The sequence below is a fragment of the Scomber japonicus genome, chromosome 8, assembly GCF_027409825.1.
Source record: "Scomber japonicus isolate fScoJap1 chromosome 8, fScoJap1.pri, whole genome shotgun sequence".
In the NCBI taxonomy this organism is placed as follows: domain Eukaryota; kingdom Metazoa; phylum Chordata; class Actinopteri; order Scombriformes; family Scombridae; genus Scomber; species Scomber japonicus.
The window spans coordinates 14,539,979-14,557,056 of record NC_070585.1 but is presented as its reverse complement, the minus strand read 5'-3'; positions in this window follow the sequence as shown (position 1 = coordinate 14,557,056).

Sequence of the window (17,078 nt, the reverse complement as noted above, 5' to 3'; positions counted from 1 at the left end):
TTTTATTCATGTTCCTTCCCCTTCCTTTTTCAAGTGATCTGCAGCTCCAGAGAGAGAAGGGTGAGGCAGAGAGACAGAGGGAGAGAAGGAGGATGAGGGAGAAAGAGGAGTGTTTTCCAATAGAAATGAGGCGAGTCGAAGTAGTCTCTTCATCGCTGCTGATGCTGTCACTGCTCAGTTCAAAACATTCTGCCTTGCAAAACAGCCAAAAGCCCCCATAACCTGTTATATGTCTTTACTTTGAACATCAGGGAAACTCATTCACAAGCAGGTCAGGCTCTCTGAAACTTTTAAGAAATTTCAAATCAGACCAAAAAGAAAATCTGTTAATGGCTCTTAAATGTCTGGTGGTGAATCTCTTTATCTGTTGGTCCCAAATTTTGTTTGGCGTTTTATCTTTCTTTGTCAATGAAGATCATTGTCTCGCTTATTGGCAAGCAATGAGGAGTGAATTTGTCATAAACCACAAGCATGCACTGCAAATACACACACGCACACGGTTCTCATATTCTAGAGGACAGCTGCAGGGGTGTGGAAGCCTTGGGAAAACGGATCATGGAATCAGGCCAATCAACTTCCTCTGTAGCCGGCACCTGTTTGTCTGTATCTGCTGCTGACAATATATTAAAAAAAATATACACAGATTAATTCCACATATGTAAACGCTGTATATTATTGTCACAAACATGCCTTCCTTCACGTTCTTTATTGAAGTCATGCAGTACAGTATCTATGTATGATTTTCTGCTTGCATGTTTGTCACTGAGGTTTATTCAACAGAGATTATGCAAATTTGAGTCTATTACACATCCTGCCCTAATTCACTAAACCCTGTTATAATTAAGACACACATCTCCATGGAGGAAACCACACACACACACACACACACACTCACACACCACTATAATAAAAGTGTTACCTTGAAATATTCCCTCGACCAAAAAGAGAGATGACATGCTTAGATGATGACAGTTAATACGCCTTGATGTTTTTGTCACTCAGACAAGAGAAAGGCTCTGTGTGTGTATGTGTGTGTGTGTGTGTGTGTGTGTTTGAGAGAGAGCGAGAGCGAGGGGTGTGTTGGCGTGTAACACATTCATGAGAGAGGCTGCGCACGTGTGTGCATGTGTGTTTGTGCTGAGGGGGGGTAGACGATCTTCTCTGAAGCGGCCCAGGCAGGCATCAGCACTCAATCATCCCAGATCTGCCAGACGACACCAGCAGAGAAAACACATTACCCGTGTCGTGTCGCCTCGTCTTCTCCTGTTGTCTTCTCTTTATTATATTTAGGGCTGCCTTGCCTCAGGGTCAGGTGACAATCTGCATTCTCCGTCTACAAGTTTTCTCAAAACTGTCTTGAGGTTCTTTTTTTTTGTATTTTATTTTTCAACGGGTTTTTTTCTACCTCTCTTTTAAAGGGAAGTTGTTGATGGTTTTTAATCCCTGCATGAGTCCCTTTGCAGATGACTCTGCTGGCATGGTGTCAGAAAGAAACTAACAGAGAGCAGCGCTACGCATTAGACAAAAGATGAATACCCTCAGAAGGGAGGGAGGGAATAGAGAGAAGAGGCAAAGAGCCCATTTGAAGTGCCTGTCTAAGTTTTAGTAAAAAATGAGTTCTTTATAACAGCATATAAATATATAAATGAAACACTTAAAGACATTATCAGGCACTTTCATTCCCCCTGCCTTTTGTGCGCTGGTTGAGGTGGGAAACAGAAGGGAAGTAAACACATCTGCATATCTGAGTCATTGGTTCCAAGGGAGCGGTTATGGGCTGTCTCTGCAAATCTCTTCTCTGTGTTGCTTACAGCCCACCAGCAACAAAACCACCCCCCTACACCGCTGATGCCGGGTCAGATAATTCAACTGTGTTTTTTGTGATGTGGTTTGATTTGAGAGTGGCAAATCTGATTTCAGATCTCCTGCTTTCAAATAGCTGTGTACCCTCCCGTTTATCGTTTCTCAGGTCTGAACATGTGCCAAAGGTCCACAGCGGAGGAAGGTGGCATATGTGTCGCTGCCGTTTAGCGTCTAGTTGACGGTAAGTTGGCACAGTCGGCGTAACAGAGTGGGCCAAGACCGGTCAGGCCCTCTGTCTCAACGGTAGCCATCACCTGGACAACCATGCATGCCAACCCTGTGGCCACATCTGAGGCATAAGAGTAATGGCATCAACTGGCAACAAGCACAAGGCTGGCAACGCTTTCACTCTCCACCTGCTATATAGCATGCCCATGCATTCAAACCATGTGCACAAAAATGCAGATGGTACCCAAAAATGTTCAAAAAGCACCTTCTGACTGATTGATTCCACCACTGTTTATGGTACCTGGATTTTTAACCTTGAGTTGATTCCTTTCCCTTATCTGTTGCTGATGTTCACTCTCTCTCTCTCTCTCTCTCTCTCTCTCTCTCTCTCTCTCTCTCTCTCTCTCTCTCTCTAGCTCTCTCTCTCTCCCCCTTTGTGTATGTGTGTGTATGTATGTTTTTATTCCTTCTGGTCAGTGAGATGACTTTTTCAATATGGCTGTCACCCCGAGGACCAGGCTCATACAACAGGAATAATGAGCAACTATTCTGCTCTGTCGCAGCAAAACCAAACAAGGTTTACAAAGACGAAGGACTCCAGGGGTCAAGGCTGTCTCCCATAAGCCGCACACACACACACACACACACACACACACACACACACACACACACACACACACACACACACAAACACTTCTTTATGACTTCCACTTATAAGAAAAACAACCATATAGTTCAAAGATTCAGCTGGCAAAATCCATGGATGTATAAAGAGAACTGGACACAGCATCAGAGGCGGGACCCAGTTTATTCCTATGAAAGTTGCTCAGTGGCACATGAAGCCAAAAAAGCCACTTCCTGAAAACCTACTGCACACACTCCATGGGCCCAGTGCGTTCTCAGAGCATGCTCACTAGGGATTTTTGGACTGGCCAGGGCTGAAAACAATTTAGCCCTCCAGGGATAAAATGATTCAATTTTGCAGCTCTTCTAAACTTTTGAAATGTATTCGGATCAAATGGATCAAATCCTGAAAATAAGTAATTTCGTGGAGATATATCTGCTGATATACAGACATCTATTTCACAATGTAAGTCTATGGATAAAAATCCATTTGGGCCCAATAGCATCCAGTGACATTGTGATTACACGGTTTGGCCACCATGTCAAATTGGCTTCAAAGCCCAGCACAGTTTCTGGGGGCTTTCCAAAAACAACCTATAGTTACACATGCACCATCTAGCAGCTGCAGTAATTATGACTTCGGGAAGTGATGCAGTTCAGATGATATCAATATAAAAGTGACAAACTTTAAATATTAATTTTAAAATTTTAATATTAGGAGGAGGCAGATGGGGTGGATAGCTGGAAATAGGTGGCAATAACTGGATTTACTTGCAGGAGCTGTTCACGTCGGTGAGTCAGGACAGTTTTTAAAAAAAAGTAACTTTGATTTCAGCGTTACTGTTGCCATGACAAAAAATGACTTTAAAGGAGTAACTTTAAGCCACACCATGTCTCAAGTGATAATTTTAACCCAAACACGATTTTTTCCTGTGGTGTTTTTCCTATACCTTACCAGACCTTAACCACAGTGTTGTCACACCATAAAGCATAATTATTTTGTATGATTATTGCCAATAGGGACGGCACACTCCTTTTAGTTGCTCATATTAGAAAATTACCAATGGGTAGTTCTGGACGTGCAGGTAATCAACCTATGTGATCATTATGAGGAATTGTTGTTAGTATATATGTCCCCAGTGTAAGCATCAACATGGTAACCTTATATTCTGCAGCAAATGGCTGTTATGTTGTGATGGGGTCTTGACCAAAGTTTATTGATTCACAAAATTTGGTGCTTGTTTTACATTGTTGACACATCAATATGAAGGAAACCTTGGAAACAAACTTGATAAATTCATGCTTCTGAGATATTCACAGATTATGGGCTGTGTTTATGTGTTATTTCTGGCCTGTTATTTGTTCCAGTACATTGTTCTCTGTGTTTCTGGTTAGGCTTTTGTATACTGGGTGTGTATGTACATGTACGTATATGTGTCAGCGTGTGTTTGCATGTGTTCCATGGGTACTTCCTGTGGTTGTGTCTGTGCAGCAGAGATGATTCATGACTTTCGGTCTTGTTTTAGAGAGAGAGAAAATTCACACTATAAATTTGTCTCTTTCCAACACTATGTCACAATCACAGGCCACAAACACACACACACACACATACAGTTGCTGTCACTGTTACACTATTCCAACTCCCACACAAATACACAAAAGTGAGTGTATCTTGGTTGATGCTTTTTGGGGTAACTGACACAAATGAACCAAAAATATCTTAACACACACTCATTTTGCATTTCCTCTTACTAGCAGCTCATGATGGTGGTTATAAATATCATAATCACATTACAATAGGCAACATTTATTCAGTAACGTCTTCTTATAAATAAATAAGTTCATTGATATAAATAAGCAGTTTATATAACAGATTCCTTTCAGAAATCTGTCTTTTAATTCTGCACTCCAGTGTGCTGTATCAGGAAGCACTGCAGCACATTTGTGTCTATAGTACAAAGGATAAAGTCCTTTTTTTGTGGTCCTGGAAAGGCTGCGTGTTCTGCTGTGCAACGTGTGCTTAGCAGAGGTCACGGCAAACAATAGCCCACGGGAAGTGAGAGGAGCTACAAAGACACAAGAGCTCGAGAACACAAAAGAGAAAAGGGGAATCTATATGTGTGCATGCACGTTGAAATCGATCTAGCAGTTGAACATTTTATGCAACAAAGCACAGAAATAATTCTGCATTTAGTCAAAGTAGCAGGAGTAATAATAGCAGCGCTCAATTCAGTCTCACCTTATCACTCTTGCCTATCTTGTTATCTTAAAGGGGAAAGTCCACACACAGGAAACTTTACAGTTCACTTACAGTATCCACTTACAGTGCAGTCAACAATTTTCCTTTTTCAAATGAAGCCACAACTTCCTCATTGCTGATTTTCCACGCCTCTCTGTTGCTCTCTTTCATTTTTTTCCGAATGTTGCGTCACTGGGCTGTGGTTTTCTCACTACTCACTGTGCACAGGAAGTGTGTTGTGGCAAAACAGGTCCCTGTCACTGTTTCCACTCTTCACTTAGGACCACAATGCTAAATTTAACACCAATAACAAGATCACAGGTGCCCAAAATACTCACTTCCACATACATAGAGGTTTAATTTAACCTCTCTGAGCTATTTATACTTAACCATGTTAATATACTTATGTCTGGGTTGAGGTTAACTTAACTGTGTGACGCAGTCTGCCACAAAGGAAACAGTCAAAGCCAATTAGCAAGCCTTGGGGTTAGAGAGGTGGTAGTCAGGACAGTTACCCACTAAAGGCTACCAGTCCATGATGATCACATGAATGAGCTCTGATCAGAAAATAGACTGATTTGCACGGGCATGTGTGTCAATCTGACGCCTGACTAAGAACCAGTTTGTAGTTTTGACGCAGATGTAGTCGTCACTGGTCAGTTCTTTGGATTAGCCCAAGAGAGCTGACAACACACCAATGACGTCTGTTTGTATCACAGAAGATGGTTTACATTAAAGTGGTTCATGACTGAGCTCAAGAGAGTCCTCTCTAGCAGCAGTCAAATTTCAGGAACTGAAATTTCTCCCACCTCAAAATCAGTCACATGTCATCTTAAAAATAGCATATGATTGACTATTTTAATAACATGTACGGTTCATGGGTTTCGCACCACAGATGGAGAAAAAATACTTTTGCCTTCAGAGTTTTAGTGTGAGAGATAAACAGTGAATGGAAAAATGCAAAAATGACAAAGGGAGAACGTAAAGAGAAATATGTGAGTGACAGAAAAACAACCCAACAAGCTATAGGGAGATAAAAATGTGAAAGAGACATAACATTGTTGAACGCCTTCAGATTATGTCCAGGAATTTATCTGTGAAGGACTGGCAGTATCAGTATCAGCCCCTTTATCAGGAGCAGCTCCTGGCTCTTCTTGGTCTTTGTGTCGGGGATATTGTGAGGCCTCGACTGAACCCACCTCTGTGTGCTTGCAGTGTATTTGCTCAGTATCATTGTAGTTCAGATGGGGGGAGTTGAGAAAGAGGCCAGTGGACTTGGATCACAGCCAGGGTCAGAGTGGGTTTTACTCCAGCTAAAGTTACGTGCTGTTCACTGTGACTAGCTCCGCTAACTCAGTCTGGCTGGGAGCAGAAACCAATTGTGAGGACCATTACCCCAGGCACTGCCAAGTCACATTGGCCAGAGTCTGGTCTGTCCACGTAGGAGTAAATTCAACTACACACACAAAACACATTCAGTATGTGGGTTGATACAAATTTTGTAATCCCCTCTTTCTACTTTAAGTAGTTTTAAGGTTGGGAAAATTATCTCATTCACATACTATAACCTGTGTGTACATTATATTGAATAATGAAATGTTTCTAAATAGATGTACAAATACTGTAACTTCAGCCTTAGTTTCTTTTTCATTTCTCTGTTACTTCTTACCTCCCACTCATTACATCTAATTTATTCCAAGCTCTGTCTCGCCATTCCAACCTCATACCACCTCTCACACCATCCCTGCTCTTTTGCTGCTATGGGTCTATAGATAGGCCGAATGAAGGTAAATGTGGTGCGGGCTTTAGAGAAAGCAGATTAGCTCTCATTGTCACTTGTAGAAAATGAGCCAAAGAGTCTGCTATAAATAGGCAGATTTACTCCACCCCACTACTCAGAGCACGGCTGGAGATCAAGGCTCGGGAGCGTAACTTTAAGGCCAGGGTCACTGTGTTACTATGGTGACACCGCCACGGCAGTATCTGTGTGTGTGTCAGAGGGTGAGGGTGTATGTGAATGTGTGAGTCTGTGTCAGTGTGTGCACCCCCGCCCGCCCCAATCCCTTTCCTGTTCTCCAGGCCCTGTGTCTCTCCACCAGCAACAGCAGCAGCAGTCAGTCTCCCAGCCCCTGCAGAGAAAGAGCATGTTGGGTAACAGCAGTCTGGAGTTCCCCTGGACTCACTCCAGACCTCCTTTCCCTTCCCTTCCCTCCTGCCTCTCTCCCACAGTCCTCCCCTCCCTCTCCCCTCTCACCCACTTGCTTCCCCTTCTCCCCTCTGGCTCTTTCACTTAGGAGTAATATGGGTTTGTGTGTGTGAGTGTGTGTGTGTGTGTGTGTGTGTGTGTGGACGTGCTTGGCTATTCCCAACAGCCCATACAGTACCACTGCTGGTTTATTTGTCATGTACACAGCGGGTTGTCTCCTTTTGACGTTTTCAATATCCTCAACACTACCCTTCCTCTAAACAGTGCTGCTGGACCTTCTTTCCATTAACCCTGCACTCATTCTTACTATTAAACCATTACGTAGAACTGATGTAGAATCAGTGTCTGCTGTCTCAGCATGCCACCACATCTGCTCTGACTAATTTTCTCTAGTTCCCCATTTTGAAAATGAGAAATGTAGACTGCTTTCAAAACATTTGTGCCTATTTGTGGATCTGGCCAAGTCCAGTCAGAGTACCATCATCAACACAATTGTCGTCAACATAGCAACACATTTTTGGTAATGTGTGATGAAACACTTCACCTCAAAGAATGTGTCTTTGGGGGAATTGTTAAGGTGGGCAGATACTTTCAAAATTGCCTTCAAAGAGATTTACAGGAACTCAAATGATTCAGGTGCTGAGAGGGAAGTTGCCTATTTCATGTTTGAGATTCAAATGTTCAACTTACATAACTGACGGTTATATCCCGATGTTTTCCTTTTTTTGCTGATCATGTTCATCCTCACATACCGAGTAGAAACATGAATCCACTAACGGATATGTCCAAAACAGATAAGGCGGAGATAGAATGACGACACATATTGAGGAAAAAGTAAATGGACCAATGTCAAAAGATGTCAACCAGGCAACACAATTACTGAGAGGGCCTGTTTTAGCATGTTTACCTGCACCCACTCCATTCAGCGTTTAGCATGTGTGCCAGAGAACAAGCTGCTGCATGCTTTTGCCACAAAAGCACACAACAGTAACTCACCCTGCCTTGCACCCAGCACTGACAAAGCATAGCGTCATAGTTTCCAAAACCTCTCCCTCTACTTTTGCATCACCTTGCATGCAAAAAAAACAACAACAACAAAAAACCCCAGAGAAGTCAGTGTATCAGTGTGAACTGACAGGTCATACACAAACCGGATCTCTGAAAGCAGATCAAGTTTTAGAGGGAATATGAAGTACATTATAGGAAAAGATATGGGATCAAAAACGTCATTGTCTCGGTTATTTATTTGTTTTATTAATATAATGTAAGTTGAAGAATCTCTCTTGAAAAATGTAAATTATTAACGTTAATATGAGTGAAACACAACTAGATGACTATAAAAGTTACACAAAGTGAAACACTCAAATGAAGCGAGCATATATCTCAGACTCCTCTAGCAACTGCTGACGTCAGCAAAGTCTAGCCCACAAATATTCATGTGTGTATGATTAAAGACGTTCCAAAAAAAAACTTTATGTGTGGTGATTCAAGACGGTCATCTGAGGGCAAAGCAGAAGATGAAAACTACATTGTTGTAGCTCTTCTGATTAAGTAGATAAGTGACTTAAATTGGATCGGTTTATTTGTCTGGCTGGCCTTAAACAAGACCACAGAGGCTGGGACGTCTGAGCCACAGCCACTGAATGAGAGCGAAACACAGACAGCTTCCTCTTTCCACCCATCAACCGCGCTCTTCTCTGTATGTCTTTCTTCCTTTCACTCTATCGTTTTCTCCGACTCAGCCCAGTGATATCACGGAGCAACGGATGTGATGTCACTTCCTGTTTGGTTTTCACTGCCAGCATCTACAGAGGTAGCAGCTTGCTGACAGCTGTGAGTGGAGCTGGAAACATGCAAATAAACGGGGTTAAAGGTTAGAACTCGCTGATTATAAGTGTTTGTAAGCCCTCACAGCTGCTTTTTAGAGTCACTGAACATTTTTTTTAGCTGTTGTTCGGTATGTGGCTCACTTTAAGCTTGTTGTCAGTGAGTGCACAGCTCTTACACAGGTGTCTCCAAATCAACTTCCACACACAAAACAGGTTCACAAATTCACAGGTGAAATTTTTGCATGCCACATCAAACAAGGCCACAGAGCTGGAGGGCAATTCTCTTTATTATTTACTGTATATATATCCTGTATTATCTCCTGTGCCGAAAAGAGCGGCAGTAAGAAAAGACTCCTTTTCCTCATCATCTGTCGCTAGTTGAGAGTCTCTTGGTGACAGACAGGCAGGCGCTGTGACACCCAGCCCTGGTAATAGAAGGCAATTATAAGCCCTGGCGAGAGCTGTGGCAATGGGGAAAACTTTTATACAGCCCCCTTCCTGGGGCGCTGACATGCAGACACACTGAAATTAATTGCTACAAAACATCAGACGAGTTTGACGCACACATGCGCATAGTCAAACTCCTGGAAAGGAGAAGAATGAAACAATACACATCATGCGAAGTTGCATTGATGCTCATGAGGAGGAAGAAGAAGAAAGAAAAGGAAAGAAAAGGCAGCAAAGAGAAGCAGCGAAAAAACAAGTAGATCCCTTCCAACAAATCATGTTTTCATCTAAATAAAGAAGCCAAAGACAATAGACTTGGGTACCTTGGAGACCAGGAGGACTATTTCTCCATGGCAACCAGTGTGGTGTGTGACAATGCCGCAGTGCGAGGGTTTGAACTGCTAAAGCTGTCTGGGAATGCAGAGATAGATGGTGAGAGAGAGCGACTCAGAGTGAGACCCATGGAGGGCTGTGTGCTCGTAATGAGAACACACACTGTCACAATCCCACTGCGAGAAAAATGGAAGTTCATGACTTTCCAACTCTCGTCTATTTTTCTCTTTGACTGTTTAAGTCAATACAGAGAGAAATCATGTTCCTAACTAAATTATGACACTAAGCCTGTTTATGTTTCCAACAGTGCATATCCAAATATTCTCACACGTAAACATTTCTGTGGTGTTGCTATGGAGTTGTTCCTCTGATTGGTTGTTAGAAAAAGCAGCACCATGTGGCCTTCATAGATTTATTTTAATTGTGTGGTGTATTGTGGTTGAGAGAATGTCAGGCTATATGCTTGGGTGTGTGCTGTCAGCACACTTGTGGATACATGTACTCGCGTCTACCCTGATCATGTGTGTGTAAGTGGGTGTTTGTGTTCAATACACCACGTGCATAGTGTGTTTGGATAGCAAGGCAAACACAAATAATGGAACGCGTTGGTGTGTGTCTTTGCAGCAGCCTGTTAGTGTTTTTGTTGAAAGGGTGGATGACAAGGGTAATATAAAAGCTTCCTGTTTGATCACTCCTCCACATAGATGTGTTAAAATCCTGGATTTCATTGAGATTATAGTTCCATAATCTTGACTCTATAACAACAGAAAGAGTTGAAGGAAGGAAGGTTGTTTTTTTAAAAATTTGGGTTCCAGTCTGAGGCTGCTGAATGCCTTTTACAAACTGTACACTACAGCAAGTCTCAACGCCGTGCTCACCCATTCCTCCTTGTCAGCATCACCCGACAACCATCAACATGTAATCTCCTTTGTGTGTCTTTATTTTTTATTTGCAGTGTGCTTTATAGAAATTCATTACACTGTCTGCTGCCAGCGTAGGCAGAAAAAATATTCCCTCGGCTCAGCTGAACTCTCACCCTCCTTTAATGTAAACACCGCTCACCAGTCACGTTTCTCCCATTAAGGTAAATGCCTGCATTATGTATGAATCTAGTCTCCTTAATCCAGTTGCACCATTAACCTGCACACCCAGCCATCTCCCAAGTCCTCACATGAAGAGAGAGAAAGAGAGAGAACTTTGCCCCTGTTAACTTGTAATAGATAATATAAATATAAAGCATCAGGGAAAATTAGATTAGGTATAATTACTAATATATATATATAAAGTGGGGAGAACAAGTATTTGATACACTGCCGATTTTACAGGTTTTCCCACTTACAAAGCATGTAGAGGTCTGTAATTTTTATCATAGGTACACTTCAACTGTGAGAGACGGAATCTAAAACAAAAATCCAGCAAATCACATTGTATGATTTTTAAATAATTAATTTGCTTTTTATTGCATGACATAAGCATTTGATCAACTACTAACCAATAAGAATTCCGGCTCTCACAGACCTGTTAGTTTTTCTTTAAGAAGCCCTCCTGTTCTCATTACTCGTTACCTGTATAAAAGACACCTGTCCACACACTCAATCAAACAGACCTGCACAAGGCTGGGATGGACTACAGGACAATAGGCAACAACTGTTGATCCCTCACTTTCCTCATGATCATTGATGCCCCATGAGGTGAGATCTTGCATGGAGCCCCAGACCGAGGGAGATTGACCGTCATTTTGAACTTCTTCCATTTTCTAATAATTGCGCCAACAGCTGTTGCCTTCTCACCAAGCTGCTTGCCTATTGTCCTGTAGTCCATCCCAGCCTTTAGATTCCATCTCTCACAGTTGAAGTGTACCTATGATAAAAATTACAGACCTCTACATGCTTTGTAAGTGGGAAAACCTGCAAAATCGGCAGTGTATCAAATACTTGTTCTCCCCACTGTATATATATATATATATATATATATATATATATATGTGTATAATGACTTTATTTTCTGGCTATGGTGGAGTTTACTAAATCTGCTGGTGAATCTTTGGTCAAAAGGCTCAACTCATAACTGCCAAATGACCCCAAGTGACATTTGGCCCCCGAGCCTCAACTCCTGAGAAACTCATTGTCCCATAAGCCAAATGCTTCTGACAGTTATTAATTTATTTATCGCTCCCTCCTTCCGTTGCTTTTTTTTTCTTCTGCATTGGAAGCATGCAACTTGTGCTGCAGTTAGTGTTGTTTGTTGTCTTGTCTGTCTGCCTCATCAGCTGTCATGCTCTTTGACATACGGCACTCTGAGTTAAATGATTATCATATGATTGTTAAAGGTTCCAGAGCTTTCTGATGGAGACCTGTCTCCTCAACCCTGTAGGCTATTCCACATCCGCAGTCTCCAGCTGGGGTAGAGGGGAGGGTTGGAGGGATTGAGGGGGGCTGTGTGAGGGGAGGAGGGAGAGGGGCTTACCTGAATCAACCTGTCGTAACTGCCCTCAGGCCCACCTGTCAACAACCCAGCAACAGTCGCTTTCTCTTTCACTCAGTCTCTGTCTCAGTCACTTTCTGGCTCTACATTTCCATCACTTCCTCTGCCTCTGTATCTCTCTTTATCCATTTATCTCTTTTCCTCTCACCCTCTCTACTCCTTCACTTCACTTCACCTCAAACACTACAAAACAAATAACTCACCTGAGCAGATGTGCCTCCCTGACTGTCATTTTCACTTCACAGCAAGTTATTGGGAACAGCTCTGGCCATTGGACCCAAGGAGACTATTTGTCTTGGAAACTCTTGATCTGACTCAAAACTCAAATAAACTCTGGAGAACAACTTAAAGGTTTGTGTGTGTGTGTGAGCGTGTGTGCATGCCTTGCCTGTTTGTATAACACCCGGTTTAAACAGGTCATCCTTTGAGAGACAAGGTGATTTCAGAGTAAGTTTACCAAATTTTCAGTAGCTCAGGCTTTGTGTTTATAACTCCTGGTCCATAGAGGAAAAGATAAAATACAAACTATCTTGCCTTTCTTACAATTCTCTCAATAAACGTCACCGGCCAAGGAGTGAGCAAGGGTGATGGCGTGACCGCCTGATGCAATAATAAACCCACGCTGCTTAAAGCCGCTCTTCCACATAAACAGATGTGGACTGGAAGGGCTCCATGTGACTGTGGATTAAAGCAAAGTTAAAATTCCTTCAAAAAATCTGAAGACTGCAGTAGAATAAAAACAGGTCTGTGAGCCTGGATGTTTTCTGTCTGCTCGAGTACGTATGTACATGAGTCACACCCACACGTGCTAGCTAAAGACAACAAACCAGTTGCTTCTCAGTCGGGACGCTGAGGCCACATCTTTCTTCCTCCCTCGCTCCTGGTCTCTCTTCCTGTCTCTCTCTCTGCCTATGAAGACGTCAGCAGTGTGGGGAGCAGTTGGTTCTTTTCGGCACAGTCAATCAGCGAATAAGGAGCTTTGTCCTGGTGCAATAAGGCATAACATCCTTTGAAGTAGCTTATGAGGTTTACGCAAAGTTAAAATTATTCTGGTCTGTGCCTGATTTTCTCTTCCACAAAGTGAGTGGCAGCTGATGAAGCTGGTTGAATGTTGAACATGTAAGGTGTTAAACTTATTGACAGGAAGGAAGAAAGAGGAAAGTACACTCAGAGATTTTTGTGATAGGCGCTTTCCTGAAGATGCAAACAAGAGCTTGCATGTTCAGGTTTTATCTGGGTTACAGTTTGTGCCAAGTGTGAGATGACCCAAATCTCATCTCACAATCAATAGCGGCACAGCAGGTACACTTACATCTAGAAAGGTAAAAGTCAATGGCATTAAAGAAATAATAATATTCCTTTTAAGCATTGGCTTAGTCACTAATCTTTCACTTGATCTGATGAGGCTAATGTACTGGCTTCTCAATCCTGAAGCAATAAATCATAAAGAACTGTAACACTGAAGATGCCATACAGAGATTTGACCCGTTTGACATCGTTTCTGTCAACATGGGGTCTCACCGCCCACAGATTATGGTAGACACTGCTCAGACAAACACTGAAAAGTGTTTTGTGACAACCTTTAAATGTTACCCATTGCTGTACAGTGACTGTGACAAACACTGCGTGGTGGGGGGAAGCCCCTTCGTTCAATGTGCTACCGGTGACTCATCAGGAGCTGAAAGGTCAGGGGTCACATCTTTTGTCACAAGCATCAAACAAACAGCTTAGTGAGTCACCCATCCTTGGGGACATGGTGGGGTCGATTTGGGGGGGGGCTTTGTGCAGTGTAATTGTCTCTCTGTCACCTACCCCCTACAGAAGGCAACAACGGGCAGATAAGCAGATAGAGCAGCTATCCGATGCCGGGTCCCTGTTTCTGTGTACTAACACCAGTTCTGCTCCACAGCTTGGGGCGGTAATACGACAAGGAGGTTTGCCTGCAGTGACACTGAAGAGCGAGCAGATTATTTTTCAAACATCACCGGGGCCTTAAGCATTAGTAAGTCAGTTTCATCAATAAAAGAAAACGTGATCTTATCCACAGCATAATCAGATGCGGCTAACACAAGGCCGGCATTCCACAGCAGCATTCCTGGACTCCTCTGAACAGAGCAGAAAAATGTCTAGCTGCTTTAGAGAAGCAACAGGTGGTGTGGTGTAATCTTCTGCATTGTTTTGTAATAGGCTGTGTTATATTTCAATAAGCAAGCCAAAGTTTATGATGACAGGAACACTGAGCTGAGGTGTCAAGTATTTAAACAGACATACAGCGCTGAATGTCTTCATCGGCTGTAGTTTCCAGAATCCCATTGGATCCCTTTGGCTTTTCATGCATGTCAATTAGTCCAGAGATTTTTTTTTCTTTACGACCCCTTTACCCTGCCAGTTTCCTCAATGTTTCCGACAGATTTTATCCCTCTCACGCCAGTTCGTCTTTTCCCAGGCGCATCTCACTCTGCGTGTAAAAGGTCAGGCAGCACACTCCTGCTGGCGTCACTTTAAAAGCTGGGAGAAAAATGACATTTATCAAATACCCTCCTATCAAGTTCTCTGCTCCTCGCCCCATCACTCTATGACTATAGGCTAATGTTCGGCTTGTCACTCTGCCCAAGACGATCAGGCCTCCACTCCTCTCCCATTTAATTATCAACTCGCTCAGTGTGTAACACAGGCCCAAACACATACAAGCCACATTTCATTTTCTATCATCTTAAAATCTGCTTCCTCCCTCCCACTATCCCACTTGGCAAAATAAAACTATGATAACTGCAATATGTGCTCCAAAATATCCAGGTCCTCTTTCTTTCTCTCTCTGTCTTCATCCCTCCCTCCTCATCGGCTCTACCACATTATGTAACATTCAGGCTTGGGTAACTGTTCCTGTCCACCTTCTAATCTTGGCCTACCAGGCTGAACACACCTGTATGCTAATAGAGAGGGATTGCACCAATGGATGGTGTGGGTGGAAAGGGAGGTGAGGAGGTGTGACTGAGGAGTTTCTTTTTGTGTGTTGTTTGTCTGTCCTGTCTCCCTGTCTGACTGCCTGGCGTTGGCAGCTGACAAATGCTAGCGCAAAACTTGGCATTTGCTCCCACGTACAGTATGTGGGTGTGAGGATTCTCTCTCTGTCTTTCTATTTTCTATTTTTCTATTGACCTCACCCTTCCATCCCACTTTCTCCAGCTCTCTTTCTCAACCTGCCTCCATCTCCTCACAATATATATATCTCTCTTTCTTTGCTTTCTCTTCTCTCTACCCTTATTTTTATGTTCCAACTCGCTTCCTCTGTTGTTTTTTTTTTCTTTTGGCTTCAATGTGTACTTCCTCATCTTTTTTCTGTGGCAGATTGGGGCATGATTAAATATTAACCAAGGCTTGTGCAGGGTGTGTTTGTGTATGTGTGAACAGGGGCGTGGTGACAGCGTAGGTAATGGGAGAGCCTTCCTTTCGTGCCGGCTGGCAGCGCGTTGGAGTTTCATCAGGCGAGGACTCCTCTGGCTGGTTTGTGTGGGCAGCAATGGGAAACACATCGAGGAAAATGAACCGGCTGACCGAAAAACACACACACACAAACATGCAACAGTGCACACACACACACACACACACACACACACACACACACACACACACACACACAGACTAATTCTCCTTCCCTTGCCCTTACAGCATCTGGCTTCCACCCCCCTCCATGCATCAGAGTGAAGTAAGGCCCAAACAGCCACTGTGAACTGTTTATCATCTTTATTACTTTATTACTTTTCTGAGAGTTTTCCCTAACCTGATTTTATTACATTGTCATCAGATGATGAGTTCTCTCATCTGCTCCCTCTACTCTTTCTTCTTTCCTTTGCCACAGATTTATCGACCTTGGTAACTGATGCATGACAGTAGCAGTGGATGCAGACAGGTGTTTGGATTTGGTATCATCACCTCACCACACAGACACAGTCACTTTGTGTAACTCACCATCATCATGTCCCATTCCCTGGTCTTTGTCCCCTCCAACTAACAGGCCTAGAGAAGAGAAGTATCTCTTTTGCGGAAAGACAAAATTTAAACTGAACTTTTCAGAGTGTGTGCACAGTGGGGGAACCATTTTCCTCCTAAAATACAACACTGCTGTGCCACATACCTTCAAAAGTTATTAAATCTGATCATTTATATGTATCTGACTGTATGAATAAACAACATTACACATTCTCCAGCTGCGCCCTCTACTTCAGGCTTATTTGGATTTTGTGAAGGAGCCTCTGCTCCAGATCATCCATAATATATGACAGAATTTTGCTATCAGTCTAATGGGGGTAAACAGAGAGATTTGCCAGAGGCTGAATGGGAAACGCCTGGGAGAGAATACAATCCAGTAAAGACTTTAAACCTACTGTGTCTACCCAAATTATGTTCTAAGGCCATATCTATCTATCTATCTATCTATCTATCTATCTATGGCACCAACACCTGTAGATGAAGAGCAGCTTGGGCATGATGAGCAATGCAATCAGCAGACCTTGATGAGTTAAATCAAATGATATTTGACTCGTGCGTCTCTCACCTGCGGTGCCCTCTCCAATGCACCCGCACTCTCTCTCTCTCTCTCTCTCTCTCTCTCTCTCTCTCTCTCTCTCTCTCTCTCTCTCTCTGGCCACCTCAAACTGTCGTGCCCACGATGTTTCATAAGGAGGTTGCTCGCATATAGATCCAGTCTGCAGCAAGGGAAACACATTGATTTCCCGTCAGCATCCACCGAGGAGTGCTGGCGCGCCAGCCGAAGCTGGAGCAGCCGGGGGGAACATCGGTATCCCGCAGGCGTCCTGGCAGCTGTGCGCAGCGTTGTTAATGCGGCCCATTAGGCCGCTGAGTGGCAGAGAGATTCCCCGAATAT